Raw genomic sequence first — 18,147 nt, 5'->3', positions numbered from 1 at the left:
AACAGTACCACTCGTTCCGCTTCCACACCGGGGGCCCGTTTAATCCGTTTTCAATCGATTCAGCTCCCGGTAGGAGCCAGGGCCGCCATCCGGGTCTCTCTGGGTAGGCCGCCTCACCACTCTCACATAGGCCGCCAAGGCCGCAATCCAGCCCTCCGCTCTACTCGGACACCACCCTCCTTTCGGGCACCAGGTCTCCAAAAGTGCTACCTCTTGCCTCTCCTCTCACCAGAGCCCGGTGTCCATCCCCCTCAGCAGCGTGGAAGATGGCGGCCAGGAATGCTCACCTTGGTTTGGCCGGTGGGATTTAAGCTGCATCCACTACCGGGTGAAGTTTAAATGATGCCAGGGCAAGTCCGTACTGCTGTCGTGTGCATCCCATCGCTCAAAGTGCCCAAGGAGGGTGCAGGCCATCACAGCGTCTGTCGCGGCACTCCCCATGATTCCAACACGACAGACCCCCGCTGCCTCCAATATTCTAGCAGCCCAACCAAGTCCTCCGATAGGCCCCCAGTGCATTTAGGGGGTATTTCTCATTTGGGATAGCGACCGCATCTCCTCGCCGGTCGCTCTTACAACCGCACTATCTTCGCGATCAGCACCATCTTGGAGAGCCCGAACCGACTCCTCCATTGCTCTCGGTCAGCGCCGCTCACCAGGAGCTCAAATGCACCCAGGACTGCAGCATGCGGAGCCCGGGTACAGGGCCAGTCGCTTTGAGCCCTTGAGCCCTTAAATTCACGGTTCTCGGGTTCAGGATAATAGAGAGGTCGGTGTGGAGCTCCGAGCTCACATGTACGTCTCTATCTGCCTGGTAGCCACACCCCCATGCAGGTCTTGGGTGATGGGGACTTCGGGGAAAACATAGGCTTAAGGAGTGGCCCCCCTCCTTTGAAAACAAAATCACACCTGGGGGAGGGGGTCCCGGGTTGCTCAAAATGCTTGGGGAGGGTGGGTCACATGGCCCCCCTCCCAGTTAAAGAAAAACTATGTACCTGAGGTATGGGTTTCCAGGTCCCGAGAAGGCTGGTAGAGGGGGCTGCATGGCCCCTCTTCCCTTTAGTGCAAATTCCAGCCCCTGTGGATGGGCTCTCCAGGGCCTATAATGGATCAGGGAAGGGAGTGCACCCACCTAAACTTAATCAGTAAATGGGACCCAGGGAATGGAGCCCTCTAGCCAAAAATGGCTTGAGGAGAGGGCTGCTTGTCTCCTCCCCATAATATATATATATTGGCTCCAGGGGATTGGGTCCACAGAGCCCGAAGGCCAACACTACCCTGCGTATACCCAGAGTGTGTACAGTGTGGGGTTGGCAGCCAACTGGGGGTTTAGCCACAGGGACTGTCGGCATGTGAAGCTCTGTGACCGGCCCCCTGCTGCGATTGGCAATAGGCTGAGCACAGCTTAGGGTTGACTGCCTGCATGAAGTTCGAAATAGGGCCTGGCTGAAAGGCAGGACCTCTGCCTAACCCTGCACCACGCACAATAAAAGGCTGTGTGTTGCATGGGGTTGGCTGCCTTTGGATTGTTGCCTGTGCAGATTTGACGCAGGGCCTGGCTGTCAACCAGACCTTATGGCCAACTGCAAGCCATGCTCAATGAAAGGCTGTGCACAGAGAGGGGTTAGCTGCTTATAGGGGTTGACTGCAAACTCGCTCCTGTGCAAGGCTGTGTGAAGCATGGGGTTGACTGTAGGGAATTTTGCCACAGGGCTTGGCCGCAAGTGAGGTCCTGCTGCCAACTTCCTGCAGCGCACAGCCAAAGGTCATGAGCAGAGGGCGGTTGGTTTTATGAATGGTAATAAATTGTTACTTTACATTAAGAAAACCCTAGAAATGCATTTAAAAAAGATTAAAGGGACATTATAGTTAAGTGTCATAAAAAGGTCTGCTTTTGTGAGAAAAAAAACTACAAATTAATTGAAAAAAACAAAGGGTTAAAATAACTTTATAGTTGAGTGAATATGTCAGTGACAACATTAAAGTTTTGAACTAAAAAAACACAGAAATTCACCCGTCATATCTAGCAGAGATAACATTAACTTGCGCCCCTGCCATGCACAGTTTATGACCTCACACATGTTACGTCACTCATGACATGTTCTATGACATAATTTATGATATCACTGATGACATCTCACATGATATCATTGATGACATCACTCCTGACATTATCCAAGCTTCTTTCGTTCACATTACTCTATAGACTAGCATGCCATTAGAGACCTGAAAGTAGGTGTAAAATAGCTCAGAATAATATGAAGCATCCTTAATGCCATCACAGATACAACTTCCCCAGATGTAGCAAGAATTTGTTATGAGCTACATTGGCCCTATACCTTATGCTTCATGTGTAGCCTAGTTCATGTTAGCAATCAACCACATATCCATGGGAAACGTTCATTGCACACAGTGATCAATATGTAGGCAACTGTTCAGTGAAAGTCAAGTTCACAAGATACTCAACCTCTGTTCCAAAATTAAGGCCCTACTACAGACAGCTTTCATTTGTATCAAACCACTCATGCTCACCAAACCTACATTGAGAAATCAAGTTGGCATGAGTAAGAAAGTGGGTACTGTAAACAGTGATTACTCTATGGAGAGAGTTTACACAGGCAGTGAAACTCTCATGAGAAATAGACTATAGAGTATTAAAATTCTCTACTAAGAACAGTGTACATTCTTTGCAACATTTGCCCAAAACATACACTATTACACTGTTGTCTTTTTTTTATTTCAATCTTTATTTCGACGCTTAAGCATCATAAAAGAAACATAACAATTCATTAACATTACAACTGCTGCACATACAAGAGAATATTTTAAAAAATCAGAAGGACACGTTTCACAACATATTTCAGGGATCATTATCTCAAAATTCAAGGCTGTTGTTTATGTACACTTTCATGTCAAACAATATTTCTAGGAGCGGAGATTATACGCACAAGTTAAAATAATAAATAAATATGGATTAAAACAACAGAATTAAAAAATTTAATTAAACAGATAACCGCTAGTTCATAATTAAAAAATTAGTCCCCTTTTTTCCCCCTTTTTTTAAAAAACAAATCAATTTAATGTCAATTGATTTGTTCACATGGATGGGCGAATTAGCGTGCAATATAAATACGTACCCTTCAACTTATTTTAACATGTTAATTTTTGCGTATCCACCTTGTATTCGATATAATAGTTTTTCATTAAAAATGGAGACGCAATTTGATCCTAATAAAGTTAACAGCAAGGAGAAATCTACTAACGCCAAAGACTACAACCTGACTGTCAGACTGAGCAAATCCTATGACAAAGTGGCAATATCCACTTTCTCCGTGGTGTCGCATAACTAGAGCAAAACAGTAATACATGTAGATCATCTTCCCTCACCTGATTAGTACACACAGTGCAAGGATTACATCTCGATTTTGACCAGCTCTTTTCGTTCACATTGGTCCTAAGTGTGCCATATCTAAATTTCATATACAGAGTTTTTGCCAATGGCGGGTTGATCTCATCTAGGAACAATTCAAAAAATGCGGTATCTTTGAACATTATGAAATTCGTTGTTAGAGGGCCGTGGGCTTTTACATACACAGACTCATAGCTCACAAATGTCCAGAAGGAAAGTTTAACAATTTTCTTTGCGCTAGAGTTCATGGCCACTGGGTCCTTCCAATAATGGGATAAGCCAATCTTGCCCATCCAGGTTCTAATATGTTTGAGCCAGTAGACTTTGTTGCAAAAACCAAGAGCCATTACTTCTTGCAAGTCTTCCTTATAGTTTGATAATTCGGGAGCCGTCCACAATCTAACCCACAACATTAGGGGTCTCAGTATTGCGTAATGATCTATACGCTTCATATTAAGATCCAGAATGAGCGGTGTTAGAGGGGTATTTACAGGTAGTTTTAACAGCCCCCTGAAGAACTTGTTCTCTGCTGTTTCAAATGTACTTCTACATGAGGGACCCCACAATTCTGCCCCATACAATGATGCTGATTGAACCTTATATTTAAAGATCTCTAGGGCTGGGGTTACTGCTTTGCTCAGGCATTTAGCATGTCTTTTAACGATTGGAAGACAGTTTTGTTTAAAAACTATCTTGCTCTTTTCTAGCTGTGATCTCCCTGATAAGGTAGAATCAAGTGATACGCCTAAGTAGGTAAAATTCTGCATGTAATCAAGCTTCTGTTCATTTAATGTTAACTTCTTCCTAAAGTTTTTATGCGGGTTCAGCGCCATGTATTTAGTTTTTTTAACATTAATTTCTAGGCCTTTTGAATTACAGTAGGACTGGAACCTATGCAGCAAGTTCTGGAGACCCCGGGGTGTTTGGGAAATAAGAATAGTGTCGTCCGCAAAAAGGAGGGACGAAACCCGTTCACCCCCCAATCTTGGGGAATCATTGTCACACTCATCCATGTAGGACCGGATGTCGTTTACAAACTAGGAGAATAGAGTCGGGGCCAATACACACCCATGACGTACTCCCCTCTGTATTGGAATTGGTTTTGTTAGCTCCCCAGTTGGACATTCTTTGCAACATTTGCCCAAAACATACACTATTACACTATTCTCTTAAAATAACCAAGGTCTGAAGGTGCTACAGATTATACTACCTGCAGCCTTTATACTTTGGTGAAAACTTTACAAATAGCCCATCTTGTAGAGCAAAAGAGCAAAAGAAGCATGTACAAAGGTTAGTACTTGGTGCATACAGTCTTCTATGGTATGCATAAATTGACATGTTGTACCAATGTGTAGGTGGCTGTATAGGTCATTGAGGGGATGTGTGAGTGGCTGTATGGGTCCATGAGTGGGGATGTGAGTGGCTGGATGGCCATACAACCACCACACAGAGATGGCCCCAGATCTTTACCCCATGTACCCAACAAGCCTGCCCGGGACATTTTAGATCTACCCCCGGAAGCTTGCCCTCTGGTTGTGGTCCTGGCTGGTGTTCCTGCCCTAAGAACCAACCAAACCGAATCTTGGGCACAGTTGAGGAATAAAACAGCTGACTGGCTAACTAGGCATAAAGGGTTTAGGGCAGCTATGTTCAAGAACCTCATTATGGTCCGCAGAGTAGCGTGGGTGGGTCAGTCCCCCAAGAACATAGGGGGGACTGTGTGGTTGTTAATTTTCGGACTCCATTTGTCACGCAAATGATCCTAAAGGCCGAGGATCATTGTCCGTTATCTTTTACTTCCATCTGGGCATTGCCACTTGGTTATTTTTACAAACCCCCCAAGAGAACTCTAAATGAGCTATCCTGTTTTACCCTGAATACAAATAGGTTTGAGGCGTTGCCCGGGCTTGATACCCAAGACTGACTAAATGTTATTGACACAGCCTTGGACAACTCACCATACTATGGGGGAATGATAGAGGACCACATCCCTCTCGCCGTGCTTAGTATTCCATCTGCCGCCCCTCCCCCGGACGCAACACCTAGCCCCACTTCACATTACGTCCTTAACCCTCATTTTACTGTAACTTTATCCAATGATGACCCTTTAAAAGTCTTATCTTGGAATATAGATGGACTCAAAAGTAAAAGGGGAGACAGCAATTGGGAGAATTTTCTTGTTGGTGCTGATATTATTGCCCTCCAGGAAACTTGGGATGCCCATGGCTCCTATTTTCTGGACGGCTTTTTAACGTTTTGTAAACATGCTATACCATCTAGTATGGGGAGAGCCAGTGGGGGGGTTTCGCTCTTAGTTAGTTTGAAATTAGCATACAAAGTTAAGTTATTGGAAGTATACTCTCCAAATATCTTAGTAGTTAAATTATCAGCCAAGGATCTACCTACTCTATTAGTGGTCAACTTTTACAATTCTTTTTTCAGAGATCATGACCTAGAGCATCTAAGGTCTCTCTCCACTTGTTTGATTGACTATGAGTCCATGATTGATACGCACTACTACATACTAGTCCTAGGTGATTTTTATATTCATGTCTGCCCAATTGATTGTCTTTTCAAATTAGATGAGGAATATTCCCCGCAGGAGTTAATGCATTTTGAACACACCCCTTCGGGAATCTTTCTAGAGAGTCTCTTATCTGTCCACAATTTGATCTGCCCAACTCAGCGGCATACGTTAACCCCCATACCTACTTATACCGGCCATGGCCATCATAGTACCATTGACAATATTTTAGTGTCTGGCTCTATGGCGGACCATCTAGGTACAATTGAGGTAATAGACTATTGCCTCAGCGATCACAACCCACTGACACTGAATCTTAATATTTGTGTCAGCGATATACAGAGTCCCTTGGCAACTTAAGTAATATTAGCATTGCGCCAAGAGATCAAGCTCGCCGGCTAAGATGGGATTCAATTACCTAGGAGAGTTATGTTGAAAACGTAACCGGCGTCTGCACAGAGGAGTTTGGTATCTGTGCAGACCAGGATGCTGATCCTGTAACGTTCCTGGATGCCTTTGAGCGTATTACCAAACAAGTGGCGGCTAACTTGACAGTTCCCTGCAAAACTAGGCCATTAAAACAGAAAAAATGGTTGGATGACACCTGTACAAGAGCCCACAAAGCTCTCATGGATGAGCTTAAAGGGAAACCCAGACACGCAGACAGAATTAGGGATGCAAGGAAGGCATATAAAAATATTGTGGGAAGTAGGAAGAAACACCTAAGAGAGATGGCTTGGGAAGAGCTTAGCCAAGCTACTGTCTTATTAAATAGCTCCAGGTTTTGGAGCATGGTGAATAGTCCTATTTTTGACGAATCATCAAATCTTGTTTTAGATTGCCACATTCCCCCTGAGAAATGGGTACAACACTTTGGGGGTGTATACAGCGATGTTAGCCAAGGATCCCTGGGTTGGACAGTGGATACTGGGTGTGTTTCGTCCCCTTTGCACTTTACTAAGGACAGAGTACTAGAAGCAATTGGGACTACATCAAGGGGGAAAGCGCCGGGTCCCGACGGTGTCCCAGCTGACCTTTCTAGAGCTGATCCCATTCTGTGGTCTAATATCTTAACTTCGGTTGTTAATGCAGTTGCCCAGGTTGGCATTCCCCTGTCTTGGGCCAAAGCAGTTATCAGTCCAATCTTTAAAAAGGGAGCCAGAGATGATCTGGCCTGTTACAGACCAATATCTCTCTTGGACTCCGCGGCCAAAATTATGGGGAAAGTTGTCCTTGCCCGTCTAACTGATTGGTTGGATCAGAATAACATCATTTCTGATCTCCAATATGGTTTTAGGCAGGGCAAAGGCACCTTGGGTCAATGTCTCAATCTTCATTCAATAATTGGAAAGTACACGGTCTCTAGGCGGGGGATCTGCATTTGGCATTTATGGACTTAACTTCTGCCTTTGATCTTGTTAATCGATCAAAGTTATGGGCGATACTCCATGGAATGGGTCTAGATGCAGATTTGATCTCCTTTTTGTAGATGCACGAGAATACTATAGCTTCTGTGCGCTATAATAAAGATGGTAGCCTCACAGATCCATGGCCTGTTAAAAGAGGGGTGAGACTGGGGTGCGATTTAGAACCCCTGTTGTTCGCACTCTATATTAATAATTTAGGTCCTGCTTTAATTTCCAGTTGTAAAGACATCCCAAGGGCCGGTACAAAATTGATCCCAGCCCTGCTTTACGCTGATGATGCGGTCTTGCTGGCAAGGACTTCAAGAGGGCTTCAAACTCTTTTAAATTGTTTTATTGATTTTATGGACTCCCTAGACCTGATCACGAATTTTAAAAAGTCCCATTCTATGTCTATTCTATTGGCTCTGTTAGAGCAAGGAAGGCCAAATTCTATTGTAAGAACATGGATTTAACTAAGGTCTCTGCATTCCAATATTTGGGGGTTCTCTTTGATGACCGACGCTCGTGGGTTATGCAATGTATGCATAAAAGGAACACCTTAGCCCGAGCCTCGGAGGCCATTGTGGAATTCGCAAAAAGAATCGGCTCGAAACCTCTCCCCGCGCTCTTGAAAATTTATAATGCCAAGTGTCTGAAAACACGAGATGGGGAAATGGGTTATAAGCACGATTGCACCTATCTTATGTATCGCCTCCGTTATTTTTTATGGTGACACGGATCGGAGATTCTTTACCCCTAAATCTCCTAGAACGAAAAATTCATTCTAACATGCAATTTTTTAGCAATACTGATCCAGCACACAAAACTATTATTTTCAAATTCTGTACAACAGTAACCACAGTTCATGAATTGCAATGTAAAATCATTCAGTAGCAGAATCTTTGGTTGTTTTTATAGAAGTTCAATCTTTATTTGGTTCTTCGCAAATGTAGCCAACGCGTTTCGTCCTCCACGGACTTCTTCAGGGCTACAAATAATATATACATACACACAATTAATATATGTACACTATATACACTATTTTACAATTTTAAAACACATTTCATTACATTTTAATATATTAAAAAAGCGCGGGAAAAACGTCCAAATAAAGGTCTCTAGAAGCTTGTACATATCTATTTATAGACTATTTCCACATTACATTTTATACAAAAAGTTACATATCTTACAAAAAACAACACTTCAATATACAGCTGAATCCTGTATGGACTTCCTGAACCTGACTCTGCTACTTTCTTCTCTTATTTCGTATCTTTTTTCGAGAAATTTTAATTTCAACATGAAAAATTATGTACAGATGTGGGCCTAACAACCTTATTATCTAAATATTTTCTTGGTGGGTATTGAGTATTGTATTAATATAACCTAGTGAGACATGTCACTATGTTATAGTCTCTCAAAAATAGCGCCTAGGAGTTGGCTTACCAATTAGAGTGAACTTTTCTTGAGTGGGCAGGGATTCTTCCTTCCAGCTTTATGGTAATTTTTGTATATAGTAATTCTAAAGATGAAAAATAAGTCCTTATTCGATTTGTGGCATATTTATATAGGTAATAGTTTTTCGTAGTCACATACAAGTAACGAACTACAAACATACCTTTTTTTTGGTAAGTTATAGACACATTGGCATCACAAGTTAGGATCCTTCGGGTCAGATAGCCCAATATAGCAAGAATCTAAATAAAAAAGTGCAAGAAAAGCTATCACCATAAGAGGATCGATTTGATGATGTTTTTATATTTATTTGTCACTACCAAAGATGTTTAAGGCAGCATATCACTCAGATTTAAGAAAAGTGTTTTCAAACAATACATTATTATACTGTTTGTGAGGAGTGGAGCATGGAGAAATCTCCAACATAACATAACATTCCACTCAACATTATTAGTCATGGACCTTTTTATACAGCAAGAGATAACAAACGCATTATGAAACTATTGTTTAGTAAATGGGCAGACATCTTGTAAAATCAAAGGCTCCCATGTTATCTAACTCAGGGAAAGGCGGCAATCATTCCCCAAGACTGGCAATCCTAATATATACTGGATAGTATTTGACCCAGGTCACAGTCCAACTAACAGAGAAACGTAAATTATGACTAGGGCTCCCGGTTTTCCGTTTTTACAGATATTTACATATAAATACAGATGGAAATCTATATTTCCTTTGTCTGTATTTATATATAGAAATGGCAAAACACTAGTAAATGTTGCCGCGCTGCCACTGCATGCAGTTTCCTTTACACGCCGAAATTAATTTAAATCCCTTCCAATCAGGGTCTTTTAGCACCCTCATGTGGACCTATTGGCTCAGGGTCTTTCAAGGACGGCCGATCCCCTGAGCCAATCTGCAGCAAAGGGGTTAAGCAGGTCACTGTGGGTTGTGAACACCACACTGGACAACCTTGGCTTTCCATGTGCACAAAACAAGTTGGAAACAAAAGAAGAGAAGCCTGTGCTGTCATCACTCAGCGTGTTTGCTCTTCGGGTTGAGGTGATGTGTTGACAACTCCTGAGACTGAAGTGAGGGGCAGCTAAGGTGCGAAATTTCTCCCGCTTGTGCCCGAGACATTGCGTGCCTCCATGCTGTATAACGCGTTGTTTACAGTGTGAAGACCAGATATCAAAGTGTGCCATCACCCAGTTTCAGGGCACCTGTACAGCTTACAGGCGGTGGGAGTTGACAGCAGAATATGTGCGCGAAGTGAGGGTACCAGGGTTGGGCTCGGTTCCAAAAGAACAACCCAAACAATGACAAATGTGCATCAGTTGGGTGGAACAAACTTTTGAAAAGCCTATTACAAGTGTGACTTCAAGGATGCATTTTTTTGCTGCCAAATAATGCACCACGTAGAGTTATTGCCAGTACTCTATTTTACAGTCAGGACTGGTGTTCTTATTTTAATGTCCATTAAGAAAATTGGGAAATTAATTGACAGCTTAACTTTTGCACCATTGTACCAAAACATATAATTGTACCAATACATATAAATGAAAAAAATCTGAAGTAGTACTTGGAACTGTTAAAATGACATGAAAATTGATATCAATGCAGGTGGAGCCTGAATGGCCGTGCATTAGTACAGAGAGGCTTGCACCAGTTACCATTTACCCCTCCACACCTTCCATAATATCGAAACCCAACAAAATAGGGGCCTTTTCCCAATAAAAAGTGAGAACAATGGACTGTCAATTCTAGAGGGGATGTTTGTAATGCGACCTTTTTGAAAACAGACTTTTTTTGTCACTGTCTCCAGCAGTGGACTCAGGAGCAGCGCAGCGTGGGATATACAACCAAGGCCTCCTCCCCGTACATCAAAGAGGACAGGGATTGTCTTGCAGTCCTAAAAAAACCTTCATCTATTTCAGTGCATGGCTGTCGATGCGGCTGCTGAGGTCCCAGTCTCCAGCCTCTACTGTGCTATCTGTAGGGCTGGGTGGAGCCTGTTAGTGATTGAAAAACACAATCTATTGCAGGGCTAGAGGGATGTTTACCGACCGAGCCTAAGTATTATCCCCCATGGGAAACAACAAAAAACTACAAACTTAGGGGTCTAGATAAGGATTCAATTGTAATCCTCTGTTCGTCAAAACCCTACCGGTAGTACAAGGGTTCGAACACAACCATAATGCTTACAGACCAGATCACAAGATGTGAAGAACCAGTAACATGAGTCACACCTGGTGTAGGATTCCCATCAATAGTCTTGTAATGATCAATATTATCATTTGGAAGTCCTTATCGGGTATTGTGTCTCTAGATCATTGAGACCGGCATACCCCGATAACCAGATGCGGGGTAGCGACCCACAATCACTTGGTACTACCACATAGTGTTGATATGATGGGAAGTGCAGTGTAAGAAAAAAAGGGATAAGTGGTGAGCTTAAAAAAGGATAGGGAACTCAACCCTGAAAACTTTAATAATTGTTGGCCCCTTCCTTAATAAAAACAAGAACAGTATAATATCGTCATCGCAGTCCAAACAAATAGCTGCGAGGAGACCAACATGTTTCAGCCACTAAGGGATAACTCCTTCGGCTTTCGTCAGGGTCTCTGTTCTAAAATAATACTACTGCATCAGTTGTGAATAAAGTGTGAAAAATAAGAAAAAACACACAAGTGAAAACCAGTAAAGGATATAATGTTCCTTCGACTGTGTCAACTCCTCACTTCGGAACCTGGTTGTATATTTACTGTTTAGGGAGGACAAACATACAGGAAAATCACAATCCGTTACCCTGGTCTGAAGAAAACATATTAAATTGTTCCATAAAAAATGTAAATGCTTGCTTACTCACCCAGAGTGTCCGGGGAGTGGACCTCACCTCTTCCTGGACCTGGCTCAGGATATATGAGACCCCGCTCTACAATAACAAACCCAACTGCGTCAAATACAAAGCCCAGAAGCCCAGACAAAATACTGCTCTGGCGATGTATACATATACGTAGTCCACGGTGTTCTGTACATGGAGCTAATTAACACCCATCAACAGGTTCACACACAACCTCCATCCACCTCCCTGTCAACCATAGGCTAAACGAAACCAGTTATATGCACAGCTTCTTAGTTACCACATAAGTCTGGCACAATGCACACCTCCAGTGTTAGGCTAGCAACGCAGGTAAACATACCTGTCCGTCGGTATCTCCGGCTGTAACTGAGTCAGGGGGAGGCCCAGTCACCTGGCTTGCCCGATCGCCATCCCCCTCACGATCGCACCCTTAACTGTACAATTATATACACCTGCCGCTTACCTACTTAGTCATACTTGCTGGAGGTCTCGGGAGCTAGTAATGCCCCCCTCTTGGCAATGCCCTGTCTCCCCAACACACGCGCGTGTTCTCGCGTGTATTGCCAGTCTCGAACTACCGAATGACGTCACGCCATTCCAAATTGTAGTTCTATCTACGGGGGATCCTTCCGCACTGCTGGTGGAGCGAGGCGGAGCGCCGTCTCATGCCACCGCTCGCACACACAACAGGTATGCCTGATTATACTACCACACACTCCGGAAGTATGGACTTATAAACTCGGCCATTTACACGAGTAGCACCAGGCGCCCTCAACCTGGGCTGCCTGCAAAACCCATGCCTACAGATAGGCGGTAAAGAACTACAAAATGACGTCATGGCATTAGTAAATGTAGTTTTCTAGATTATAAGTGTTATAAGGCTGAACTTGCTTCCGCGCAAGTGCTAGGACGCAGTTACTCTCAACCATTGGCACATATGTCATTAGACATACCAGAATAACAAGTGCCATGTAAACGTAGCAAGGCGCACTCGCTATCATATGGTGAACCTCTGGAGCAAACCTCAATATTCGCGCGTGTACGGGCATAATGTGAGGCTGCAGAAAGGTTATACCAAATGTAGACAAAGAGTATTAGTAAAAAAGCGGACCCCTATCTTGTTAAGGGTTCATTAAGGATATAGTCGCTATAAACAACTACCCTGAGAACAGTGATCGTCATCACATATGCCCAAAGAAAATATAATACTGAATAAGTCATCCTGAATAAATCATCAGACTACCCTACCATGCGAGAGACGCTGGAAAAGGATATCGCCGATGCAAAGCCTCAGACCCCAAACCAAATATGTATGAAGGAATCATATGTAGTGGATGACGCTCAAAAGAAGAATCATGTTATGTCCAAACACAAATCCTTAAGAATCTCTTCACCGGTCTGTCCACCACATAACCCTGAATAAATACATGGGTAGAATAAACAAGTGCTCAGGACAGGGCGAACCACGGAATGTCATCGTTCAGCCCTTGTTTGTCTGTCCCCAATTTGAACACCCACTTTTGTTCCCGAATGAAAAGATATCTGGACACATCGCTCACATGTGATGGAATGTGTGGTTTCTCAAGAACATGCCATTTAAAGTCTGTCTCGGCATGATTACATGTGATAAAGTGCTTGGTAAGTTTAGAGATGTCTTTCTTACAGCGGAAAGTGCTTTTGTGTTCCTGCATCCTCACACGCACCTTTCTCGTGGTCATGCCCACGTATCTTTCATTGCACGTGCAAGTAATCAGGTAGATCAAGTTAGCGCTGTTGCAATTTGTAAACTGCCGCAACTCCCAAGGCTTATCTGTCCCAATGTCCACGCTCTGGATTTTAGTTGTTAGAGGGCAAATGGAACAGCCCCCGCAGGGGTGGTGCCCTACCACCGGCGGGAGGTCCCATAGTGTGCCTAACTCTCTCCTGGGTGTGGCTTTAGGTCGTGTGTGTACCAAACGATCCCTCAGGTTAGTTGAGCGTTTAAAGGCAAAAAGCGGAAAGGGGATCTTGTCTTGGCCACTGTTCAAAATTCTCCAGTGCTTTCTAATCACTTTTTGAACATAGTTCGATTTCGTGTTGAACGTGCTCACTAAGGTCAGACGATCCAGTGGTGGTTTGTCTGTACGTGGTTCCAACAGAGCATCACGATGATTGTTGGCTGCTCGTTTAAATGAACGTTGGACCAATTTCTTGGGGTAGTGTCTCTCTCGCAACTGTTTAGAAAGCTCCTCTGCATGGTGTTTAAAAGTCTCTGGGGTAGAACAGTTCCGATGGACTCGAAGAAACTGTCCAAAGGGCAGATTATCCCTCAGAGACTTAGGATGTTGGCTTTCATATAGGAGCAATGAATTCCTTGCCATCGGCTTTTTATACAATTCACTCTCCAGCCCCCTCGAGGTGCTGTAGATCGAGAGATCCAAGAAGGGGAGTCTGTCTTTGCTCATTTCTATCGTGAACCGGAGGTAGTTGTTCTTGCTGTTAAGCCATTGATGGAACTGCATGACTGATTCACTCGTCCCTCTCCACACCATCAGAATGTCATCAATATATCTTTTCCACCAAATAATGGATGGAAAAAACGGGTTGGTGGGATGCAGTACAGTCGACTGCTCAAATTGATGGACATATAGATTCGCCAGCGAAGGGGCAAAAATACTGCCCATGCTGGTCCCAGAGACTTGGTGGTAAATCTGGTCCTCAAACATAAAGAAGTTTTCTTTCATGGCTATGGTAGCCAACGCCATAATAAACGGTACTGGAGTGATTGAGTCCAATTCCGATTCCCCCAAGATGGACCTGATGGTATCCAGGGTCGCATCCTGGGGAATGGAGGTATACAGGGACTCAACGTCCAGAGAGACAAGATAGTCTGTCTCTCGGTCAAATACAATCTCAGGGATCACTCGTAGGACATCTGCAGTGTCCTTGAGAAAAGTAGGCATCTTGCTGACCAAGATTCCAAATGATAATATTGATCATTACAAGACTATTGATGGGAATCCTACACCAGGGGTGACTCATGTTACTGGTTCTTCACATCTTGTGATCTGGTCTGTAAGCATTATGGTTGTGTTCGAACCCTTGTACTACCGGTAGGGTTTTGACGAACAGAGGATTACAATTGAATCCTTATCTAGACCCCTAAGTTTGTAGTTTTTTGTGGAGCCTGTTAGTGCCAGATTAAACCCTGTGGAGGCCCCCAGGTAGCCAATGCTAAAAAAAACATAAGAGGCAGCAGGGGGTCCCTTTGGCGGTCACAGGTCACTCCTTGTCTGAGCAGGGACTGATTCCTGAACACAAACATCCCCAGACCTCCCGTAGCGCACCCAGAGCACCAATTGCTTAGCTCATTAGCTGCCTTATGCTGAAGATGGTTTTGTTGATTTGTGTCAGCAGGGGTGAGACGGTGAGGGAGGGCAAGGGGTTAATGCAGTGTTAACAACATTGTCCACAGTACGATAGTGTAGGATTAAAACCACTTACTGGCAAATGAGACAGAAACAAGCTCTTAACGACACTGACAAGGCTGGAGCAAGACGACGGAAGTGGCGCTGTTAGCATGACCTTAATCCACAAAGCACTCTGCGCCCCTCAGAATATTGGCGCCCGGGGCCTGGGCCAAGCTCGCCCATGCTGAAGGCCGGCCCAGCTGGGGTGCATCAGTTTGCACGACACCATAGAGTACACCTCTGTTGAATAACTGGGAGTGAGCAGGGAGCAGCGTGCAATGGATAGAGGAAACTTGAGCTTTCAAACCAGCAACGTTGTATGAACCCCCTCACCGGTAGTTTAACATCACTTCCAAAACCTTTAATCCGATTTTTGCCTTTTTAAAACTTATGGAGCTTATGGAGCTGATGCATATTTTCGTGTGCATGCTTTTCTTTCGTTTTATTGTGCACACTGTGAAGGCTATCCATTCCTTGCACTCTGCGAGCTTCACCAAAATCCACTAGAAGTGGTTAGGTGACCATCGGGCATAAAGTAGGTTTTTGAACCGTACTTGTTAGGTCTGGTGGCTTAGTGGTCTAATGTGTCCACTGTAAAGGCATGTTGTTGTTCTTGTGGTTACAGGTCCAAATCTGGGTTGGCCCACTCAGTCTTTCATCCTTCTGAGGCAGATAAAACAAGGACTGTTAGGTAACAATAAACATCTGCTATTCGGTGTCAAGATGCCCTTAGGTAAAGGTGCGCTTCACAAATAGACGTTATGTTACTTAGGCCGCCTGCTTGCAAAATATTTCAGTTCCTGTTGAGGTTCCCCTATGAGATATTGTGGGTGCTTCTGTCGGCACATGCATAGGGTTAGTATATAAGGCCTTTTATCTGTAAGTTCCTCAAAATGTGCATTAATCAGTGAGTTCTAATAATCTGACAATCACTCTACGTCTCCCCTGTCTTTTGAGCAAAATCAAACAGAATAACCCACAAAACGCTTTGTGTGCTGTGTGCTTAGATTCGGGCAGACAAACAGTGAGTTGGGGAAGCCAGTATTACCTGCACCACAGGGTAAAAAAAACAAAGCACCCAGAATGAAATATTTTCCAGGCTAATATGAGTTATTGACATTTGTCTCCCAGCCATGGAGTTTCCGTCATCAGCAATTCTCCTCCCTTTTTCCACAAGAGTAGTTCAAACATGAAAGGCAAAATATCCTAGTTTCAGTGGTCTTCATTTCATTAACAAACCAGAAAGAGCCTCAATGTCTGCAAAGTCTCTTGAAATGCACATGTGCTTGTACTACAATGGCAAAGTTTTCAGATGAATGGATTTTTTTTTTTGCGCAGAGTTTTGTATAGCGCGAACTAGACCCGAACCGAATCAGGTATCAGAGCGCTTTACATATTTTTCCAGTTACGTTACATGAGGACACACTTTCATTTTAGGCACAGGGAGATTAAGTGATTTGCCCAGAATCACAGGAGGTTTTGGCGTTGTTACCGAGACTCGAACCCAGATCCCCAGGTCCGAGGTCGAGCGCCCTAGCCGTTAGGCCAATTCCTCTCCCCAGATACAATTGGGCATGAAGCTACACTGGATTGTGTTGACCAATAACAACCGGGCACTGGTGTGCATTGTCAATTTAAATAAATGCGGAAAAATACTATCTGTAGTGGCGCCTTTTGCGTGTGGCAAAAATAAATGTGGATAAATACAGAAAAAATGCCAAAAAAATAAATATGGATAAATACAGACGGAAATGGACTAAAAATAAATACCATGAAACCGGGAGCCCTAATTATAACTTAGACTAGCATCTAGGCCAAAGAACAAAAACGTCAGTATTCGAGCAGCGTTTTACTTACTAAGAGGGTGATTCAAGCCGGCTCCATCGCGTGGCGTCCCTTGTTGTGGCGTGAAGTCCACAGAGAATCATGACGCTTTTATATGTTCATTAATTGTTCGATTGGATGCACCTGAAAATACTGAGTTTGAACCTGTGCTTTAAACCGCACCGCTCTTGTATACAGTCGGCGCCACCTTGACCGTCCCAAAGCGCCAGGACATATATGTCCTAATATACACTGACCTTATTTCTTAATTGGGGAGTCCCGTTTATTACTCAAAGTCTCTTGTGTTTTTCAACATCTAGTTGATAAAAGGGGGGTAAGGGCAGTCCCTGATGTTTCATTTATTACATAGTTTTCGTTAATTAAAACTGAACGAGGCTCAATATTCTGCATCGTATTTTTTGTATACTATGATCTTTATCCATTATTTTTCAAACCTTGTATATTGACATCTGAATTAACTATCACTGGGTCCGTATATTTGAAAATCGACCCGCCATTTTTGGTAGGGTTCGATGTTTCGATTTCTGATGTATTTTCGAGCGCCATCTTAAGGTGTGTGTAACTATTCAGTCCGAATATTCAGGCTTACGAACCCTATTTATATGGCTATCGGGGAATAGTATACTCAAGGACATGATTATTGAGATGCAGTTATCTCTGTATCGATATGGGGGAACGCAATTTTTATTGCCAATCAAGATAATTTTAATATTTAATTTTTGAAAATCGACCCCCCATTTTGGGTTGGGTTAGATGATTCAATTTCTAATAAGATTTCGGGGCGCAATCTTGAAATGTATAAAATAACTTAGTCTGAATGTTCAAAAAAGACAAACCCTATTTGTATCACTGTTAAGAAATAATGTCTTCAATAGCTTAGTTATATTTATATCACTATTAAAGAGTAATATTCCCAACGACATACTTATTAGTGATGTAGCTGTCTTTGCATCAATATGGTGAAAAGCTATTCCTATTACCAACAACCCGAAAAGAAAACACTTAATTATTCCAAATTGTTTATTGGAAAATTATATTTCCAAAATATCCTTTTGTTAGAGTTGTATATTATTTTGCAAACTTTTATCAATTCGAAAAAGGGAATCATTAATGAAATGATGAAATTCAGTTGGAGATGGAGGCCCTTTTAAATACTTTAAAGATATCCTAGATTACATAAAGTACACTGGCAGAAGCTG

The sequence above is a fragment of the Lissotriton helveticus genome, chromosome 2_1 (genome assembly GCF_964261635.1).
Source record: "Lissotriton helveticus chromosome 2_1, aLisHel1.1, whole genome shotgun sequence".
NCBI lineage: Eukaryota > Metazoa > Chordata > Amphibia > Caudata > Salamandridae > Lissotriton > Lissotriton helveticus.
The sequence above is the reverse complement of the archived record's forward strand: the minus strand, read 5'-3'. Positions refer to the sequence as shown.